Here is a 21431-nt window from a genome sequence, read left to right as displayed (position 1 = left end):
TCCAATAAGAAAGTAAAAGGACTTTTGAAATCGCAAAAAATCGCAGCCTTTGCGATTTGCTAATCGCATTGTTTCAAATTGCGATTTCGATTTCAAATCAATCGTTCAGTCCTACTCAATTCCATTGGCACCATCACTCCACACCACTCTAATCCACCCCTCCTCCCTTTCAGTCAACACTATTCCAGGCCGCCCCCTCCCCATCCTCCCACCCCCCCGTACCCGTGCGCAATGGTGCAGTCCAGGCGTGAGTTGCCTTCGCGTGACAGCGCCCGCATCTCCAAGGCTTTGGAGAGGAGGCAAGGGCGGGCAGGGGGGGTCTGGCTGCCGGCCAAGACGCGTGAAGCACGCCGCTCGCACGCTGCCTCGGCAGTGGGCGCGTAATCGCCGTCAAGTCCCGCAGAATGCCCTCCCGCACCGAGCGATTGTGTGTTTCATTTGCCCAAAGCACCACTATTTAAATAAAACGTCGAGCACGGCGTGCGTCTGCATACGTCGCATTGACACTGCAGTCGTCGTCATCCGGGTTCGATTCGCGGCCGTGGTGTTCTACCACCGATGGCAATGCTCCTCGTGATAGGCGCTCGCTAACAGAACGCGGAACCCATCAATGTAAAGTGCAAGACGGGAACTTTCTCATTTACTTTGGACAAATAGTTAAACGTTTTCATGCGTTTCAGTTGACAGGAGTGTGTGTGTGCGTGCGTGAGCGTGTGGCTGGCCTTTGACCTCGCTTATCATAACCAGATGCTTTTCGTTGTGCATTCTGGGTGCACAAAGTGAGTAGAGCTTCACTGAGCCATGCAACTGGGTCAGCAGTTCTTGCGTCACTGCAAGGCGGAAGAACATTTTAAGGAAAAAATAACTGAATGCATGAAACGAACAAAAAATCAAAAGAAAAAAATGTGCCCTTTGGTAAAAAGGCAAAGGAAAAGAAATAACTTAATAAAAATACTCTACTTTGCTAAGTGCTGCTTTTAAATGTCAGAGCAGGCTTGCATGTGTTTATGGTATTTACGTATTTAATAATGTTGCAGCATCGGCATTATTTATTAATGTAAATTACAGCGTGCCGGTGCAATAACTCGAGGCTTTGCGTTTGTTGGCTGGCACTGTGCTCACACTTGGCAGGCGGAGCGTGGGTGGAGGTGGAGGAGGGGGGGAAGGTGCAGTTCAGTGCACCGATTGGGATTTTTAAATCCTTTATATTAAGTTCGCTTGCTTGCTTGCGTGCTTGCGTGCTTGCTTGCTTGCTTACGACCCTGCAAATCTTTCGGTCGTTTTTTAACCCACTTTCCGTGATCCAATCGAGCTGACATTTTGCACACAGACTCGTTGTGCGAGACAATTAATGTTCGTGAATTTTTTTTTCAAAATTTTACACTGTTTAGGGAAAACAAATTAAATATTTAATTACCAATTGCTTAATACTGGCAGACAATCATCTGACCCATAGGTGGCAGCCATCTCAAGCCAGAGGACGAGAGGACTCTAGCCGCCACGCATATAAAGGATTTATAGTGAAAAACTTTGTTTTTACGGGTTATTCTTATTAAATCCTTTATATTAAGTTCGCTTGCTTGCTTGCTTGCGTGCTTGCTTGCTTGCTTACGACCGTGCAAATCTTTCGGTCGTTTTTTAACCCACTTCCCGTGATCCAATCGAGCTGACATTTTCCACACAGACTCGTTGTGCCAGACAATTAATGTTCCCAAAATGTTACACTTTTTAGGCAAAAAAAAATTATTTTACATATATTCAAATAGAACTCATTCATCGCTTTGGCTGAACGTCACAGTATAAGAGCCCAGAGCGTAACCCCTCCACAGGCCGAGGTGGAGTAGCGCAGTTGGTAGCGCCCTCGCTTCCCATGCCAAAGGTCGCGGGATCGATCCCCGCGTCCTCCACAGGCAAATATATTTTTAAATCCGTTATATTAAGTTCGCTGCCACGCATATAAAGGATTTATAGTGAAAAACTTTGTTTTTACGGGTTATACTTATTATTCTTCAGTGGTGGCTTCCCGCGTAGGTGCCTCCTCTGTAAGGTTTGCACCGCTGAGTTGTTGCTGTCGAGGGATAAGCGAGTGTATGCCATGCAGTCGTGCAGCATGACTCTCCTTAGTTAATTTCAAGTATGCATTATCTTCCCCACAGAGAATAATTTTCCCACTAGATTGGAACATTTCTGTTTTTATTGCAAATCAAACCAGCAATCACTGGGTGGTTGGCCCAATGTTTTGAAATGTGTACGGTAATGAGGTCTCCTATAGAGCCGCTGTGAAAGCTGCAGCCTTTGATAATGCAAGCATATGATGTCGGTCATTTGATATACACTGATATTTTCAACTCTTAACAGAAAAGTAAAAAATAAAATTCTCCTTTCCGTATTTGTAAAAGAATGCTGAAAAAAAGGTCTGACGTGTTTTCATGCAATGGCCTGTGTCCTGCGCCAAAAGAAACCAGCCACCTCAAACCATTTAGAATTTGTGCGTGAATTATCTCACATGATGTGGTTAAAAAAAAAAGAAATCCACATCCGAGGTAACCTTCAGAGGTCGGTTCCTCTCCTTAGGCTACAGGGTTGAGGAATCGCTGCCGAGTTCCAAAACCGGTGCACGAGTCTGAAAAAAGCGAGCCCTGTGTTCTGTGCTCCAAACGCTTTGAAGAGTCGGCGTATTTCGCAGCAACAACCCGCACCGCGCGCACCTGGCAGTAATTACATGCGATGAATTCCAGATGCATACGCCATCAAAATTCCAATTAAATACGTATCTGGCGAGTACGTGTGTGTGTGTCCCCTCTCCCCCCGTTTATCTCCTGCCTTCCCGGTGTGCCCAGGTCACTGCCGCTCTCAAGGTGACTCACATTCCATAATAATAAAGGCACTCTCGTTTTGTATCAACGCTTGGCTGTCTAACTTAAGAGAGGACCTCTTTGGGATGTAGCCAGGTGGCTCACAGGTCAGAGCGCTTATCCGGCACCACTGAGAGACCCTGTGGTTTAATCCGGATTTCAGCTACCTGTATTTAAAGCGGATTCACAAGTGTAGTTAGTTGATGGTACCAGCCAGGTCATCAATGACTTGGTTTTGTACTTAATTTGGCTAAATACCGGCTCTGAGAATAAAAAAAAAACTTATTTTGAAATTTATGCGACAATGTCATAGGGCAGTGCCGTGGCAAAGTTTGTCCCGTGCCGTGTGAAGGATAAAAAGTTCACTTGAAGGCTATTTTAGGAAATTCCCGTGCACATTTTATTCCACAGCCACTGTGATACGAGGGATGCAACTTCTCAGAAATTGTATGTCATGATGCCCGATAGCACAATCAGAATACATTGGGATGAAAGTAATGAAACACGTATTGGCAATTTTGTATCTACAAGCCCAGACCCAAAATCAACTTCAATAGTTGTGGTCATTAACACTGCCTTACAGCATACATTTATGTGGTATACCGAATTCGCTTTTAGCCATTCAGAAATGTTCACAAATGTTAGCCGACTGTTTACTGTCTTGAGAACAACACAAAGTCCTATGGCTGCACACCACTGCCGTTTGGATTTGGTTCCACATTGTGATGCATGTCCTTGCATTTAATATACATGTATCGTGCAAACAGCTGCAGAGGGAATTTGCTCCCATAATAAATAACATCATCAGCCATGGTTAAATCCACTGCTGGACAAAGGCCTCCCCACACTCTCAGTCCTGTTGTGTAACCGTCTAGCACCTGCACACGAACCAGAGGTCGCAAACGGGTTTTGATTCCTTACCCGTACCCGACCGCACCAGGGTCGCAAACGGGTACCCGTACCCGGCCGGGTATGGGTACCCGTACGCTACCTGTACCCTTACCCTACCCGAAATGAGTGACAAACGGTTACTCACCGGTGACTCACGGCCTACCCGTACCCGTACCCGGCCGCACCAGGGTCGCAAACGGGTACCCGTACCCAGCCTGGTACAGGTAGCCGGGTATCAGGTAGGGTATGGGTATCGGATACCCGGTTGCGACCTCTGACACGAACTGATGTCAATGCTCAACTTCCTTAGTGGACGTCCTCTTAAGTTCCTCTTAAGTTCCTCTTTTGGCTGCAGCGCTGTCGTTGGCCTGGACCTCTCCAACCATCGTCGTCGTTGCCGCTTATAGCGATGTGTCCTCGCCAAGCACCACTTTTCTTAAGTGGATACGATTTCTCTAACTTGCTTGTGTGTCCTCTGATCTCTTTATTCTGGTTTCTGTCTCTGGGTGTATTTCTAAACATGCCCCTCTCTCTTTGCACAGTTTTCTTATTTCATTCCAATTTGTTTGTCAGTGCCTTGTGTTTCTGATCAATATCTTATTGAAAGTAATAACTATACCCTGTTTCTTTAATATTGGAGGATTCAAGTCCGTCACTGTGCATGTGTGTGTGTGTGCATCTTTTAATGATTTTGTCCAACCGGTTCAGTGTACTAAACCTTGTTTTTTTTGTGAATCTCTTTTTTTTCTCGACCGTTATTTGCTCAAGAATAGAACTCAAGTGACCAATGCGCCACCCGTAAAGTTTGAATTCTTTGGCTAAACATTACGTGCCATCTGCTGTGTGCATAATGTCGGGCTGAGACGAGTTCGTGCAAACACACCGGGCGACAAGGAGGCCCTGGGTTCTTTTTTTTTGCCAGAGTCTGAAACGTCCGTGTCGCACGCACACGCACTGCTGACACTCGCACAATTCACGACGCCGTCACGGCTACCCGACGCCAAAGACCATGGCCGCCGGTTTTCTGTAGCGGCGGAATTCGCAAGTGTGAGATTGTGCGTTGAAATCCTCGTCCCAGGGTCAATTCGGTCCCATCTTGATGCATCTGTCCTGAGTCGGTTAAAATGAACACCGCATGGCGAGGCTGTCGGAAACTTAACATGTTGGTTGTCCGTCAGGGGGACACTGATAAGTTCTGTCTTTTCACCACTGGCTTTTTAAAAAAAAAGTTACCCTTATAATGCAACCCCCACCTTTCTTATGGGGGAAATTGTTTTTCGCCTCGTGCGTTTTCGCTTAACACGGCACTTTTCAGGAACGCGTTTACCGCGTTAAACAAGGAATTACTGTCTGCACTGATTTTTAAGATCAAAAAATCGATTTCAAAACTGCAAAAGTTTGCACTTAACTTTTTGTCAGCTATAATTTGCAGCCGACTAAAGTTTTTTCCCTCTGCTGCAGTTTGCAGCGGAGAGGTAAAACACAGGGCAATCCATTTTATAGATATCCACCAATTTCTCATAAACCCATCTATCTGTCTTACCTCCCAAAATGTGATTGAATATTGCCTATGCGATGGCTCTGAATATTACAGAGAAGGGAGGCGGTAGCACGGACGGAGATTCACGGATCCGTTTCCTCTTCATTGCTCCTCACTATTTTGGTGGGGTATCTATGAATGGATCGCCCTCGTACGTGACACATTGCTCGCAAAGTTGGGTTAGACCCGGTAAAAGGTGTGCTCCCACTCCCCTTCTCCCCCTAAACTTGCCACGCCCACCGTGGCAGGTTTGGGCAAGTCGTCGGTGGCGGGCGGGCGGACAGGCGGGCACGTGGCAGTCACTAGACGCTGAGCTTGCGGGCGGGCGCGCCGCGTGTTTGAGCGGCATTGAGAGCGAGACGCGATTATTCCTGTGGGCCTACCGCTGGCCTCGGGGGGGGCAGGTGGGGGGGGGCAGGTGGGGGGGGCGCGGCTCTTGCTTTGCGCGCGGTCGGGCGCGATGCTCGGGGCGACGGGCCAGCGCAGCACATTAGCGGCAACGGTAAACGCTAATGTAATCCGATTGACGCCACGGGTAATCGCCGGGGTCGCCCGCCACCTGTAAATCTCGGCTCGGACCCGTCCTGCCTCCCCCCATCGCCTCGCCGGTAAAAGGTGCACCCGTGAAGACGGGAGTTGGGGGGGGGGGGTGCATTTTCTCACCTCCGCTCGCAAACAGCCACTTGGTTTGTTTTTTTCTCACTTTTCTATTGCTCTTGGACCACAGCGGTAATGCTTCCGGGCAAAAGTTTTGTGTGCCTCGAAACAATTTACTCGCAAATGAATTATTTCATTATAATTCTGACTTGAAATAAATTTAATTGTCATGCACTTTTGAAGCCGTCACACTGCCCCCTGTGTGTATGTGTGTGTGTGTGCATTGTTGGCGGGAATGTATGTTGAACCTTAACCCTTATTTGTGGGTGGGGGTCGCCAGGGTTTAATCCCCAATCTACGTCGGGCACAGGAAAGCAGAATGGAGTGGTGTTCGTGAGATTGACGGGCAATGTTCTTTCCGGCACTTTCTTCGCTCCTGGGTTTGTTTCTTGTGAACTTTAGTAATGGCACATCTTCAAGCCCGGGCAGAGGTCTGCGTTCCTTTCGTCATCGTTCATGTGAGCGCAGGCCCGTAAACGACGCTCTGATTTCACGTTCGTGTACACGTATGTTTATTTTTAAGCACACTCGAGGAACTGACCATGCACTCCTCGAGAAAATCCTGCGGGGATGGATGACTTAACAGTTGAGAGTTTTTCGCCCGCCGAGGCTTTAAAATAGTTCCCCGAATCCCAGCAGGCAGGCAGGCAGCGGCATTGGCAGAAGCGGCGGCGATGACAGCGTCGCCACTGGAGGACGGCTGTGTAGGCAGCATACCTGGTACGGACCCCCTCTGCCAGAGTGCGGTTGCCAGAGCCAACTGCACTTATCGTTGTTCCTTCGCACGATCACTCAATTGATGGTGAACCCAAGTCAAGCTGTCAAGCATGCCACAGAGCCCTCCACGCCACATGGCCGCTTTCGGGTGGCCACCTGTCCTGGTTTTCCCAGGGCGTCGTCTTTTTGTGGAAGCCGTCCTGCGATTTCACCCAAGTTTTCCGGGGAGGTTCGACGAGTCTCAGTGTTTGCCAGTTACGTAATGAAATCCTCGCTCGTTACAATGCATCGATATGCACTTCTCCCCTCTTCCAGAGTTGAGATTTTCTCCTTCCCACGATACGTCCCCAGTCTTTTTTTGTACCTCCAAGATGGCAACCCGAGGCCACGCTCCGCCCACGGTGAACGTGAAAGTCTTGCTGCGTAGACTGCGGTTGTTGGCGGTCGTGGCTGGGCGAGGGTGTGGGGGGCGCGTGCAATAAAAGCGGAGGCCGGAGAGGAGGGGAGGTTAGAGGACATGCGATTAATCACCGACGACGGGAACACTGAGCTCTAACTTGCCTGGCCACAAGCGAACGCTTTTAATTACTTGCTATGTTGCCGCACGTCCACACGCTTTTGTGGAAAGCACAGAGGCCACAGTGCCTGTGTGGAACGCACGGGGGCCCCCCCGTGTCTTCTCTAAGCAGTAGCACTGTGTGTCACGAAGTACTGTGTTAATTTAGCGACACTTACCGCGATTACTTCGTGTAAGTGCCTTGATACTTTAATACTTTTAATTGGTTCAAGGTCTGCCAAAATACGAAATAACAGCGGAATTTTTTACATGTTTTTTTATTGATTATGAAATTCTGATCGTATTATTGATGGGCACTTATAATTCATGGGTGCTATCTCGGTCGAGGTGCGTCTTGTGTGATAACTCTGAGCTTGGTTTGACTTTCATTACATCCCATGTGTGGAATCTGGCACTGTACACGCTGGTGGATTGCAGCTCATTAATAAAGCATGCGAGTGCTTAAGCCAAGCGAAGCCACCTCCAGGACACGTTCCGAGTCTTGTCGTATATGCACATGCTGTTTCGTTCCACACTCATTAGACAAGTTGGCTATCTGGCAATACATTATGTATTTACACGTTCAACAACAACCTATGCTCTGAACTCATCACAGGCACTTGTTTGTGGATTATTTCTGCACGCTGTTTGTGCTGGCCCTGACTGACGGTGGCTTGACGGGACATTTGATTGACCATCATGCAACTTTAATTCAATTTGTGTCCACTTGCTTTCCCGCACGATTGACCCGTGTCCCTCATTGCATCCGCTGTGCAGTAATATCAAGGAAAGTCATTTCATGTTCTGTTCTCGCACAAAGCAATCCCCACGCCGATATACATTCCATCCCAGGGGAAATAAAATATAATGGTTTTGTTTACAGCGATTTATGCTTGACTGATAAACAGTTCAAAACCGCACAAGGGTCGCCTTTGGTCTTTGTTGATATGTAGTTAGGCCACGGTTTGCTGCAAACCTATAAAAAAAATTTGCTTGGGTTTGTGGAACAGCCTTTGGCCGCCGCCTGTGTGGGTGGTGGTTATACGTCGTGCTCCTTGCTTGCCTTAAAGATAAAAAAAGTAACATTTTTAAAAATTTCGACCTTTGATGCGGGCTTTCAGTGCACCCGCCTACCAACCCATGCGTGTGATGTTCAACTTGCTTGTCCACTCGTGTGTGTATAATCAGCCTGCGACCTGCAACGGAAGGGTTCACAGAGGCGCCCCGAGAGAGAGCCTCGTGTCCTGGAAAGGAACTTGGCCAGCATCAAATATGTAGATATCTTACCAGCAGTAAAATTATCTGAAATAAGCAAGTACTTTGTGTTTTTTATTTTTTTCATGCCTCCATCCCCCCCCCTCCTCCCTTTTTTTCCCCCAATTGTAGAATGTGTTCGACTTAAGCATTGTGCCTCTGGTGCCAGGTCATTTAACTATGAACAGTTGGAGCTATGTTTTAATCACCACCATAAGTGGAGACTGGATAGCTTTGTGCTCAGCGGTTTTATTTAACTTGATTCCTGTTTGTCGTGGTCAAATCTTGTAATCTAAATTTCGTCCACTTCCCGTTGTCCAATCAATTCCAAATTTTGCACACGTACTCAGATCCGGTGACAATGCATGCCTGTATCATCACTTAATCATCACTTAATCAATTAATTGGCTCCTTTAAAGCAATTAACATTTTGTATGGACGGCTTATTTATGATCAAAATCAATTTGCACGTAATTACGTGGTAACCTGACTTGCTGCTATCGGGACCCAAATCCACAAAATTTAAAATTACCCTTGCGTAAATCGTACAACAAAAAAACCCCGCTATAAATATCTGTCTGCTTTGCGAAAGGACATAATGAATTCCACGTGTCCCTCGCTGGATTAAATACCGCACAGGGTTTTCATACAACTGCAAGCTGAGCGATGCTGCAATGGGCGCACTGAACACTAGAGGTGCTGTACAATAAATTAGTTTTTTTGCGTATAATAAAAGTACAAACACTACATCATTTGTTGGGCATTACCTGGAATACTTTGATGTGGACTATAGATAGATTTTGATGTCTTCGCAATCGCTGCCTTTACAGTTCACTCATTGGATCCACGTCAGTGCCCATTTAATCGAATACGTTCCTTGAAAAATCTATGGAAAGGATAATAATGTACATGACCTACCAATAAGCCCCTCCTACTTAGAGGATTTTAAAACATGTATATGAACATGTACAGTCATTTTGTAAATCCACTGCTGGATGAGCCCCCCCTACACACTGCGTTATCGAGTGGGTTGGTGAAGGAGAGAGAGGGCAACCATATCCACGACATTGGCGCAACGAAAGTGCATTGCAAAAAATGAATTTTAGTGTGTCTTTCTCCTAATTTTCAAGCTTGCGTACCGTACCACGTCGTCGTCCACTCATTGACATGCAAATTTTTTCTCTGCCCCCTCTCTATATTTAAGGCCTCGTCACAGAGACGATCTTTCTCTTTGTGCCGATACATGTTCTCTCTCTGTGTATCTTTGTGATATCTGTCTGCTTATATGTCTGTCTATAGTTCTCTGGTTAGATTTTTGTTGCTATTTCTTTTATACCTGATGATGATTGCTTGTGTTGCAATCGAAACGTCGTAGTATGCTATTATTTAATGTATTATTTTATCTTCATATACGTGACTTTACCGAAAGAACCAAAGAATGAATTTTGTTGTGCTGCCCTCTGCTGTCCACCACGTGGTCCTGCGGCAGCGGACAACGACCTGTGTGCGTGTGTGTCCATCGAGCGTCTTTCACACCGTTACACATCCAGCCGTGCTCATCAGAGGTTGCGATGAGGTGTGCTCGCGTGCATTCACCTTTGGGCAATAACGCGTCGCGACGCTTTACATTTTATTGCGCGTTCTTTACCCCCCCTCCCCCCTCTGGCCCAGACGTAGATAACGTTGAAAACGACGCCGCTACTTTTCTTGTTCTTATGTAGGGAGGGCGGTGGCGGTATGGGGGGGGGGGGGGGTGCGAGCGAAGGAAAATCAAGCGGTTCTGTTATTGTCAACTGTTATAAGGCGGTGTTACAAACAACGCGTACGTAACCGTGCGTGCGCATGAACCTCGGCGCAACGGGGAGTGAGAAACACTGCTTCCTGTTTCAGCACAGAGGCAGCTTGATTATAATTATTAGAATATGAACATATATGTCTGGCACGTTTAAAATTAACGTTTGTAAGTGATGAATGCGAGCTATCAAAAGCTAGTAATGTGGGGCGCTGGCAGCACTTTATACATGTTTTAATGCCGCTTGATCAAATAACACTGTGTGGACCAGTCCGTGACACCTTGAAACCCATTCCCTGATCACAAGCCAATTTAAGTCGTCCCTAATTCCATATTCCTGAGTTTATCTCGGCTTTACTAATCTGCCAGCATCACAGTCGGAATCCAGCTTTAATATCCAGTGATAATTAATTGGCGTTAAGCAAGATCAGCTGGGAATTGCTGGTACAGCAATAACAAAAAAACTTGCTGCGTTTTTCAAATATGTGTTATTGCGTAGTTTAGGGGCGGATGATAACGCCACTATCTGTGATTGGTTATTTGTTTCAGATTGCATTAGGGGGGATAGCTCGGTGTAATTGTATAATAATCGTGAGCTCGTGTGAATGAGGGCCGTTCTGGCCTTTGGGGCCTTATAACCCTTTTCTGCCGGTACATCCGAGCCATGCCGGTGTGAGTGCCCTCACAGGACGAGCAGTTTTTCCACTGGCTTTTTGCCAGCCAAACTGGATCCAGACCGTGATACTCTTGACATCTGAATCTGGCGCAGGGCCAAGCAGGGATGAAATTAATAATTCTCATCACGAGTATCTTCTGCATGCGACTCGACTCGTTCGTTGACGTGACGTCATCGGCATGGCTTTGCCTCTGCAGTGGATAAACCACCTTTAGCCTCCTGTGCCGCACCAGGCTGGCTTCACATGGCCCTAGCGTGGCTCGGTTAAACAGTGGGAAAAGAGATTTGTGGTGAATTTGCTTTCTGGATTAATCTGCACAAAGCATAATCGGTAACGGTTCGATCCTACGCAAGCCGCTTGGTTTTTTGTTGTTGCAGAAAGTGGACATTAAAGATCCTGCGATGTTATTATTGGGCCATTGGATGTTGTATCATGTCAAATTGTCTCAAATCCAAATTTATAAATCTGTTTTAAAAATATTGCTATAAAAAAGTAACAACCTCCCCAAAATGCCTGCTCCTACGAGTGTCTTCTCTCGCAGGATTCGGGACATAAACTTGTTCCTGACAAATAAATTACATTTTCTTTCCTTAGAAAAACAGAACTTCCCTCTTGTGGAAACCTTGCGGGTGTTTTTGGCTGTTCTAATTTCAAGTTGCCTTGAGAGAGAAAAGAAGTGAAGCTGTAGCGGTTCTTTAGGAAACTGACACAGGGTGGTGACATATGGCAGTGGGGTCTCTTAAACGCCAGCGGGGTATGGAGCTTGCGACTTTTCCATTCTCCGTGCGGTAAAAATTGCAATCTGTGAGAGCGAAGCTTTTGGAGAAAAGTTGTGTTTCCTGAGAATGTGGCCTGCCGTGCACTCGACGTGCGCAGATCTCCTCCCTTAGACACCGTTTTTGTGTTATTCCACACCTAGGCGTACACGCATCCCAATGTGACGAGTTTAACTATTCCGGTTTCAGGATCTTGTCCAGATTCATAGAACCGAATTTTCTCATTGCTGAGAGCAATATAAAATGTTTGTCACCCAGAGCTGGCCACTACGAAAAGAAGTATTCCATGTTCTTCTGACGGTTTGACTGCTGGATCGTTTTTTACGCGATGGAAACATTTTTTGTTTTTTTAAATCGATACTATTTTATTTTCTGCAGAAGGGCAGTCGGCGATAAGGTCGGGATTTTATTTTCTTCTGATGAGCAAAACATTCCTCACAGCTAGAAGAGCACCGTTAACAATTCACCACACAGACATCTACATGAGCCTACTTGTGAATGTGCTAAATGACCATTAAGTCAATTAAAGATCTTCCTGCAACTAAGTTATAAATGAAGAGCATTTATTGGAATTTCCTTGAACCTAGGATGGAATGCGCATTATAAATTTGAAAGATTATTTATTGTGTTTTACACTTTTTTTTCACCCGATATTATCCACCAGTATTCTTTTGACGTTCGAGGAGGAAAATTTTTATTTTAATAATCCATTTCCAACATTGAAACAAGCACAATAGCGGCTAATTGATATTTCGGGTTGATGGTGGTAGCTGATACCGCCCAATGGCGGAGCCAGGATTTTCAGGTCGGGGTGGGAAACCCCTCCAGCAATGAAAAATTATAGGAGTTGTTAGTAAGTAAGGACTTGTCCCTTGCTTTTTATTCGACGCGTGTGCAGCGATGGCGCAGCAATCGATCGACGGTCGAATTCGAACCGCGTTGTGTGATCGGCATCGCACTCGCTGAAGGTGTTTGCCTTCAGGGAAGTCGTGTGCTGTATACGCATCTGCGCACAATTCTGAGTCCTTATAACTGCTTTGCCGTTACTTATTGCCAATTATGGACTCAGACTATTGTCCTATCATCTCATAGTTCCTGGCACATAATAATAGGCTACACAGTGGCAGTGGGGGTCGCAAAATGCCGATTTATTACTAATATAAATTAGGGATTTCGATCGGATCATTGGGGGGGGGCACGTGCCACCCCACCCCACTGGCTCCGCCAGTGATACCGCCCACACGGTAAAGCAGTATTTTGACGAATGAGCTTCTGCACAAAGAGTGGAAAGAAAAATCTTCCCCATAATTACATTCTTGCCGACGCAACTCTAATGTTACACCAGCTGTTGAATGCCTCGTTTTATATTTTCCCTGGCCGGCTGAAAAATACCCCAACTTGCTTGTATGTCGCAATTCTTCATGAACCGCGTCTGTTATGCCAATTTAATTGACTACGCAGAAATGCTAGAAATTTATGACGGTCGTAAAAAAAAACGCAGTGCGGGTTGTGTCGGTGTCATCGTCGTCGGCACAACAAAAAAAAATCCACAACAAGCAACACTTTATACAAGTTTGGAGCTTTCATGAGCACAGGAAGTTGCTTTTGCAAGGCTCTTGTCCTAATGAGAAGCAGAGTCCAGTCCCTCAAGTCCACGATGCAGCTTGTGCAACATTCGAGTGTTGCGCAAATCGTTAAGCAAATCTGCATGTTTTATTTTTGGTCGCCGAATTGGCTGCAAGTAAGTTGTGTGCAACGGGTGTGTGTGTGCGCGCGCGTGTGCAGATGCGTGCGTGAGCGAACACAGAGTGCGAAAATCCATACTCGCGTCTTGTCACTCGTTAAACAAAAAATCCTCCTCTTCTCAGTTTGAATTCGAATGGAACAGAATGTACTCTTGGCACAAAAAGCCTTCTGCGCACAGTCAGAGCTTCCAGGAGCCCCTAAATCTGCTAACAATCGGGCGGACGTGTTGGAGCCTGCTCGCGCGTACGCTCTCAATGGCGGCTTTCATTTGAGCAATCTCCACTCCCTGGCACGGAACGCTCGCAGCCTCCTGCCAAGAGCAACGCCTGGCCGGGCCACGGGGAGGACGGCCGGGCATGTGGGCAGGCGGGCAAAGGTGGGGGGGGGAGAGAGAGAGTTGCAGGGCGGGTGCCTCTATAAGGCTTCCAAATGAGCACCTACAAAAACAACGGGCACACAGAGTGCAGCGGTGAGGACTGCGGTGGTCGAGGATGGAGGCAGGGCGGCAGTAAACAACGGGCAGATCGGTGTGTAGGCGCGCCAGCTGTACTATTAAACCAAATAAACCCAACTTCTCTTTGGCCAACCATTTGGGGGAGGTGGGGGGGGCCTGTCAAAATGCTGTCACGAATTTTGTGTTTTTTTTGTTATTTTTTACGTGCAGGTTTTTCGAAGAGAGTGAATGCATGAAAAACCCTCCGTGTGGCATTTGTTTATTTCCTAAAAAAAAAAGACCCCCACGTCTTGAGAGTCTAAAAGAAGCCACTGCGGACCCTTGGGGTTGTACCTGCCGACTACCGTTTTGTGGAAGTTGGTCCGAGGCCGCCATTTTCGGCACATGAGTTTCTACTTATTGGAATGGCAGAGCTGAAAATAGCCGCGTGTGGACCACGCTCAGCAGGAAGAAGGTGGCTGAAGACCGCAGCTCGGACCACCGTCAGACGCACAGAGCGGCGTCTGTGGAGCCAGTAAAGGGAGCATCTTTGTTTGCCAGCTCGGAGGACTTTTTCGTAATTACTTCCTTGGCTATCCTTGACCCAGGGTTAAAGCAACACAGGGGTACGTGTCTGGTAATTGCTGCTGCGTCTGGCTTCGTATCAAACTTGAACCTTCGGTGCTCCTTGCCGAGGAATGTGACGCGGGTTCGAAAATACACACGTCCTCGCTCGCTCGCGCGTGCGTCCGAGCGTCGAGCGTGTGTCCACGTGCCAATAATCTTTGTGGGGGACAGTTATATTGTGGCTGCATTAATTGTGAAGGTTTTTTTCCCCCCCTCTAAACTGAAGCAAATTTGAATTCAAGTCAAGTAATTAAAACAACATTGAATTGCTGTAACCAATTACACATGACAGATTATGCCATGACGGCACTGTAAAGGATGGCATCAGCGTGGGGGAAGGCCTTCATACAGCAATGGATTGTCAATGGATTATGATGATGAAACGTATCAAGCCATGCTAAAATAAGGACCCATCCAAAATTATTTTGGTTTGAAACTATATTTACAAAAGGTGCTCGCGCGCCGTAAAGTTGAGTGCCAATCCAGTGCTTCATGCCAGCGTATTTAATTTCACAATTAGCAGGGCCCGCGTGGCACTCCACGTTGCATAAACGCGCCTCCAAATTGCATCAGTCTCCGATTTAAAGCGCTTAGAGAAGCAAGTACAAAAATAGGCACAAATAACCAGAGCCCTGAGCTTTTAGGCCAAGTTAATTAGGGCTGATGGGCTGTGAGACACCAATTAGTGTAATAATTTCAGAAGAGTGGGAAGAGCGGCTGCTGGGCTGGCCGCAGCTTCGCAGGTCAGCGCGGTGACAGACGTGGACGCGGGCGGGCAGGCGGGCGGGCGCATCAAGGCATCGTTTACCATTCTCTCCGTCCTGTTACCCGTCGTGACCAAACGACATCAAAACCGGGCCATTCGTGTCCTGCCACGCGGGGCTGCTTTCAAGTGCCGCGCCACTGCCGAGAGAGATAACAGTCGGGCGTGTGTCTTTTTTCTTGTTGAGAAGTGAACTTTTTGGCGACACCCCCATTGTTTTTAACAAATGTTTAGTGGGCAGTATTGCACGAGTAGTTTGCTGACCGGCTAATTTTGTGTCTGGGGTTTGAGTGTTCTCTGGGTTTAGCTGGGGGTTTGGTCCGGATGCTCATGTTTCCCCTGGGGGTAAAACAAATATATTTAATAAAAGAATTGGGAAGATTTTTTTTATTGGGATCCTCCTAACAAGCCTTGGCATTCTGTGATAGATTTTTTTTTATAAGTGTATATATTTTATCGTTACTGAGCGCACTTTTAAAAGTCATAGTATAATTATAGACTTTTAGGAATAAGTGCTTTCAATGTGGTATCTTATATATAAATAAAGGCCTTAATCTGTCTCAACCTCTAGGGTACTTCCTGATAAGGTAGAAAGCTGAAATGTGGTACATAGGTAACTTTTAGGATACAAACAACAGGGGAAAAAAATCTGAAAATCCGAGATTTTTCATATTAAGGCCCCCAAATATCGATTTTAAGTTCCCCATAAACATGTTTGTGCGTGGCATTCAGAAACCGTTCAAAGTACAAGATTGTGGTTGTTTTAGTTTGATAGATCGTTAAACAGCAAATTACATTAAAGTGGATAACCATTGTTCTATCTTTGATTGTTTTTTAGATATTTCGGATTATGATGTGAATAATTCGAAAACGTTAAAAGATAGGAGCTTCCCCCCAGAATATTAAGTTAATTCATGTTTGTTCTTTCGAGTAAAAAGAACGGAATCTTTAAATTGAGTGGTTTCCGATGGGTACATCTTTAAATAGAAGAAGTTGAATCAAGTCGTCAACAATTACATTTTTGCAGGAAAATACAACATTTTGGAGTAGTTGTTAGTGTCTGATCGTAGATAAAAATTGCAAGAAATCATATCAGGCTAATTATATTTATTTAAAACTTTTGCCTGGCGAAGCCAGGCTTCGTGAACGAGTATAATATCAAGTGGTTGCAACGGCCAAACCATAAATTAGCACACGGCGCTCTTAACTATTTGGTGATTCCTGGTCAAGGCTACAGCAGCGACTGATGTGTGTGAACCAGTCCTGGCCCACTCCCCTTTACCAACTCAAACTGGCCGCCAGCATGGTTGATGTATGGTCAAACAACCACCGTCACCAACAATGCAGTTGCTGTGATGTTCTCATTTATCGAGTGCCCCTTCAAATGTATAGATATAACGAGAAAACATGAATACAGTATAACCGAACCAACAAACGGCAAAGACGTGTTAACACGTATGCCTGGGCCAAATGAATCTCATGGCGGTACCCAGCGGTTCCAGAGTACCCCGGCTCTCGCATAATGTCCGTGATGCGGTCATTTTTAGTCTGTTGATGGTCGGCGACGCGGCAATCGACTCATCTCGACGAGCTGTACTCCATGTACCACTACGGTGCGTACTGCGAGCGTTCAAGGTTTCGGCGCAATCGTCCTCGCTGCGTTTCGACATCGCGGAGTGGCACCACCGATTTCGGATTGATTGCTACCCCAGTCGCGGAGTTATGTACACCCCTGGAAAAAAATTGTGTCCCAGAAATAACATATTTAATTGCCTCGGCCATTTGGTATTATTTGGTACCCCCGGGGTACCGCCATGAGGATAAAATTATGAATCGGTAGCTCTTGCACATTAATCCTTCAGGTTTCGCAAGCAAGAAAACGAGATGTTTATATAAATAAACAATATCCATGCGCGCTGCAAATGCCACAACTGGTGGCCTCGCCGAGTGTGGAGCGGGCGCCCTCCGCAGGCCGCCGCGGGCGACGCGCGGAGTGGCCAGGCCGAGCCATGGGGCGGTGGGGGGGCCTCGTTCGCGCGATGGTGCGGAATGACAGGCGCACATGCGCGCACACGTGGTGGGAGACTTTCCTTCCTCCTCCTCCTCCCACCAGACCCCTTGCCCTTCTCCACCCCCCAAACTCACAAAGACAAAGACCCCCCCCCCCACACACATAGCCTTAACAGACTGTTGGGGCAAGTGCACCGATGAAGGCCGGCACGGCACACGATGGGGCGGTTGGCCAGCACCACGCCTGGCTGCCATGGTCTCCCTAGAGGCGATGTTTACACACCACACCACCTACTTGTTTGAGGCCTACTCGACCTAGTGGTTCAGATAATGGTCACTGGTGTAGGCCGTGAGCGGGATTTGAACTCGGGTGGCTGGGTTCATAGCACAGCACGCCAACTGTTGTACTACCGCTCCCCAACTCGTGCATATACACACGCACATGAAGACAAAGACTATAACCCATATAATCATAACCATACAGGCTTTTGTACCAATTAATTTTAGTGAGCACTTATGAAGGCTGGGACGGTGCATGGCAGGGTAATGTGGCCAGTGTCACACCTGGCTGCCTTTGTCTCTCCGGTGCTCATGTTTACATATTGCACCAGGTACTCATTTAAGGCCGAGTCGACATAGAGGAGGCTCAACATTGGTTTAGATATGCATCACTGATGTTGGCCATGAGCGGGATTTGAGCTCGGGTCGTCGAGTGCAGTGTGTTAACCACGATGCAACAACCCACTTAAAATAGACACATACGTACTGGCACTGTGCACTTTTTTACAACTCATCCCTGCTCGCTTCCCCCCCCACCTTGCCACCTCTTATTTATTTTTCCTTCCTCCTGTCTCCCTCGGCCTTTTGTCGAGCAGATGTTCACCACCAGGGAAACGTTTGCCGAGGGTTTGGGAGTACTAATGAAGCCGTTGTATCTCTCGACGTTGGATCCTTCAGTGACTTTAGTCAGCGGAGCGGCGTTTACTTTACAGCGACCAATTCATTTTAATTAGTTTTTTTTTATATTTCTCAATCACATCCTCTTGCGCAAACATGGCCTGCTGTCCACCAGCTCTCTAACGGAACTGATGAAATGGCTTAAACTAACTGCAGAGGTTCTTTCCACCAATGGCAGTGGCACGCCATTCCAGCCCACGGTGTGAAATCAACACTGTCGAGTTCTTTCCGCGTCGCAAGCACTTGCGGCTTTGCTTTGTAACCAAGGCATTCCACGGACGATCGTCGATCGCAGTTGACTTTGCGCGGTGCCAGGGCTCGCCTCTCCCGTCGAAATTGGCGACCGCTCGTGACCCAGCGGGGCCCCATTGTGCGTAGCCAGCGGGGTGGAACGAATGAAGCCCGCCGCGCTACTGGCAACAAATTGGGCGTTTTTGCAATAATTTTTTCACTTTTGCAAATGGCTAACGGCAGCGGTGGCAGTGTTCACTGCCAGAGCACGCAGGCGGGCGGGCAGACAAGCGGGCGGTCGAGGGCGAGCACAGATGCTCTGGCCTCCGCAGGCTGAAAAGCGGATTAAGTGCTTTTTGGGTTTGCATCATGCCCTAAGCCATTGTTTACCCCATTTTCCAAAAGAGAGAAGATTACGTATTTAAGATTGCGTCTGTCACCCCAAAATTATAAACCGTTGGCGGTGCCAGCGACGACGGAGCTTTTCCCAAAAGTGGACCCCTCGATTTTCAGCTTTGCTTGAGCACAAAGTGCAAAGCTGAGCAGCCACTCCTATACGTGTGATTAAAAACTCAGTGTCACAACGGGAGAGGGGCAGGGGATACACAGTGTGCGTAATTGCACCACCGTTTGTGTTCTCGTATCCTGCATGAAATTCCATACCCAGGGATTCTCAAATGTGATTATCTCTTCGATGACGTGAGCTGTAAATGTCCTTTTTAATTTAGTGTCAATTTCGAGTAGAACTAAGAATGCATGAGTGTATTGGGTTTTTCAAATGTTTTGATTCAAAGCCGAGTCCCCCAATTGTTGACCCTGAACTGCTCAAGCTGTGCCGTTTATTTCATTATTTAGTTCTTAGTATTTGCTAACAAAAAAAGTAGGAATCTCTGCGGAATCCTTGAAATCCCTCAGGTGCCTTCATTTGGCTCTCTAAGCTTTCGGCATTTCCCATAATCCTAAGGGTGCCTGGGTTTGACCTCCTGAGCCTCGGACATTTTCATTAATCCATCGGGTACCTTAGTTTGACTCTGTTGAGCTTTGACTATTTTCCACTCACTCATAAATCCAGCGATTTGCCTTTGGTTTGGTTCCACAAGCCACCATTGACTTCCGCCAAATGTTTAGCAATCGGAAGATGGTCCACAGTCTGCGTTCTAAAACAATGCAGTCCTTGATGATACCAAGCATCCCGTCAATTACCCCAATGCCGGGCAACATTCGCGCTTGGAGCACTATTTTGAAGTATTTTATGTGTTCATTTAAATTTCCATGTTACCCCCACTGTGTGGGTGCTGTGTGCCCTGCAAAATAACTCTCGGCGGTCAACATTGCGGCCGATTGGTACCCCTTGCCTAACTCTCACTGCAATTTTTTCTGATTTCTGGTAATCAAAAGCAGTTTTTTGTTACAAAATATATAAAAAAACAAAACCGAATCGGATTAAATAGCCAACAAAATACCATGGCGTGATCCGCGTGGAATTTTTCATTTGACGAACTGGCTTCCGTTTTAAATTGTTACATATTTATTTGAGTAAAAACACATTAGCACGCCGTCAGCATTATCGCAGAGTGCGCTTCTCGTACCAAGCATTGAATGGCCATTTGGCAGACCGTTTGGGCCCTGTGACTTGTAAGCTAGCCTCTGGGTCACAGTGTCTCCCGTCGGGTCCACACATTTTCAGACATTGCACATGGCTTTTAAAGATCGCTGTCCTCCAAGCCATGTGTTTTGTAGTGTATCAGCTACAGATTTTTGCTGATGCGTTGTTGTAGAGTAGTTGTATTTTCGACGTATCTATGTTTAGTGGAGTTATTTGAATTTACTAGTTTTTGATAGCATTACCATTATTATTTATGTACATTTCGCATCATGAAAATATTAATTATTTAGTGGTGAAAAGCGATCACATGTGTAGTTCACTGACTGGTCCCAGGAATCTGAGCTCATTTCCTGGTCACGGCTAACACAAAACTCGCACTGGCCAACTTGTCGAAGTATTGATAAGACAAACCTTCATGGCCAACATGGCTTGAGAAGGCTGCCATTGAGTAGGTTGACGGAAAAACTTTTTAAAAATTCAAGCTTTCGTTGCCCGTTGCATTTTCTTAATATGGTGGTCACCGACACACTCCGGCTCTGTGCCAATTGAACTCAGGCCTGCGCTGCTGAGCACTCAGAAAAATGTTAAAATGTAATCAAATGTCGCCAAGCCAATAGCATGTCAGTGACCACCTAAGAAAAGCAGGTTTAACATAAGTGAGCCAAACTTGTCTTGCGGTCAGAAAGCAGTAAATGTTAACTTAACATTTGTTGCAAAGGATTTATACGCCCCAATTCGGATTCTAACGAACTTTTTGACATTGTCTCAAATCTAAAGATCACGCGAGTACAAACACTTGCTAATATGGCACGTTGAAATGCGTGCCAGTGTGCTCACAAGTCTCTCGCATGCCCAGCCAGAGCGCTAACGTTTCCTCCCTTCATTAAGAAGCATCGCGGCGTGACTCAGCAACCTGACCCGCCTGATGCCCTACTGAAATTGAATGCTAAGCAGGGGGACGGCTTGTCCTTAACTATTTTAAGGTCTTCGTTAAACCACTTGGCAGTCTCCATGGCTCACACCGCAAAACCAGCCCGGCATGGCCTGCAGGGTTGCCGAGTTCACCAATCGACGGGCAAGCCATAATTTAAGAAATGCTGTAAATATTGCCACGCCCGGCACCGAAGTAAACATTAAAAGGACACAAAACAGAAACCAGTGAGTGGGGTGGTGAAAAACAAGGTTCAAAGTTATGACTTTTTAAAACTGCTGTGGGGAATTTTTTTTGTCGGGCTATTTGTGAATTGTGCTTTAATATTGTTGCCATTTTTCTCCTGCCCTGTCCCCCCACCTCGTTTTCTCCACCCTTCTCCACCATTGCCGAACCCCCTCCCCCACCCACC

General features: G+C 46.7%; 1 protein-coding gene across 3 annotated transcripts in view; it reads left to right on the top strand.

Moving 5' to 3' along the window:
• LOC133352049 (phosphatidylinositol 3-kinase regulatory subunit gamma-like) overlaps window positions 1-21431 on the top strand; it is a 149752-nt gene that overhangs the window by 48324 nt on the left and 79997 nt on the right. The gene's annotated exons all lie outside the window — the stretch shown is intronic.

Source organism: Lethenteron reissneri, chromosome 39, assembly GCF_015708825.2.
Source record: "Lethenteron reissneri isolate LAM-NWPU_2019-01 chromosome 39, ASM1570882v1, whole genome shotgun sequence".
NCBI lineage: Eukaryota > Metazoa > Chordata > Hyperoartia > Petromyzontiformes > Petromyzontidae > Lethenteron > Lethenteron reissneri.
This window is presented reverse-complemented; position numbering and strand designations above follow the sequence as displayed.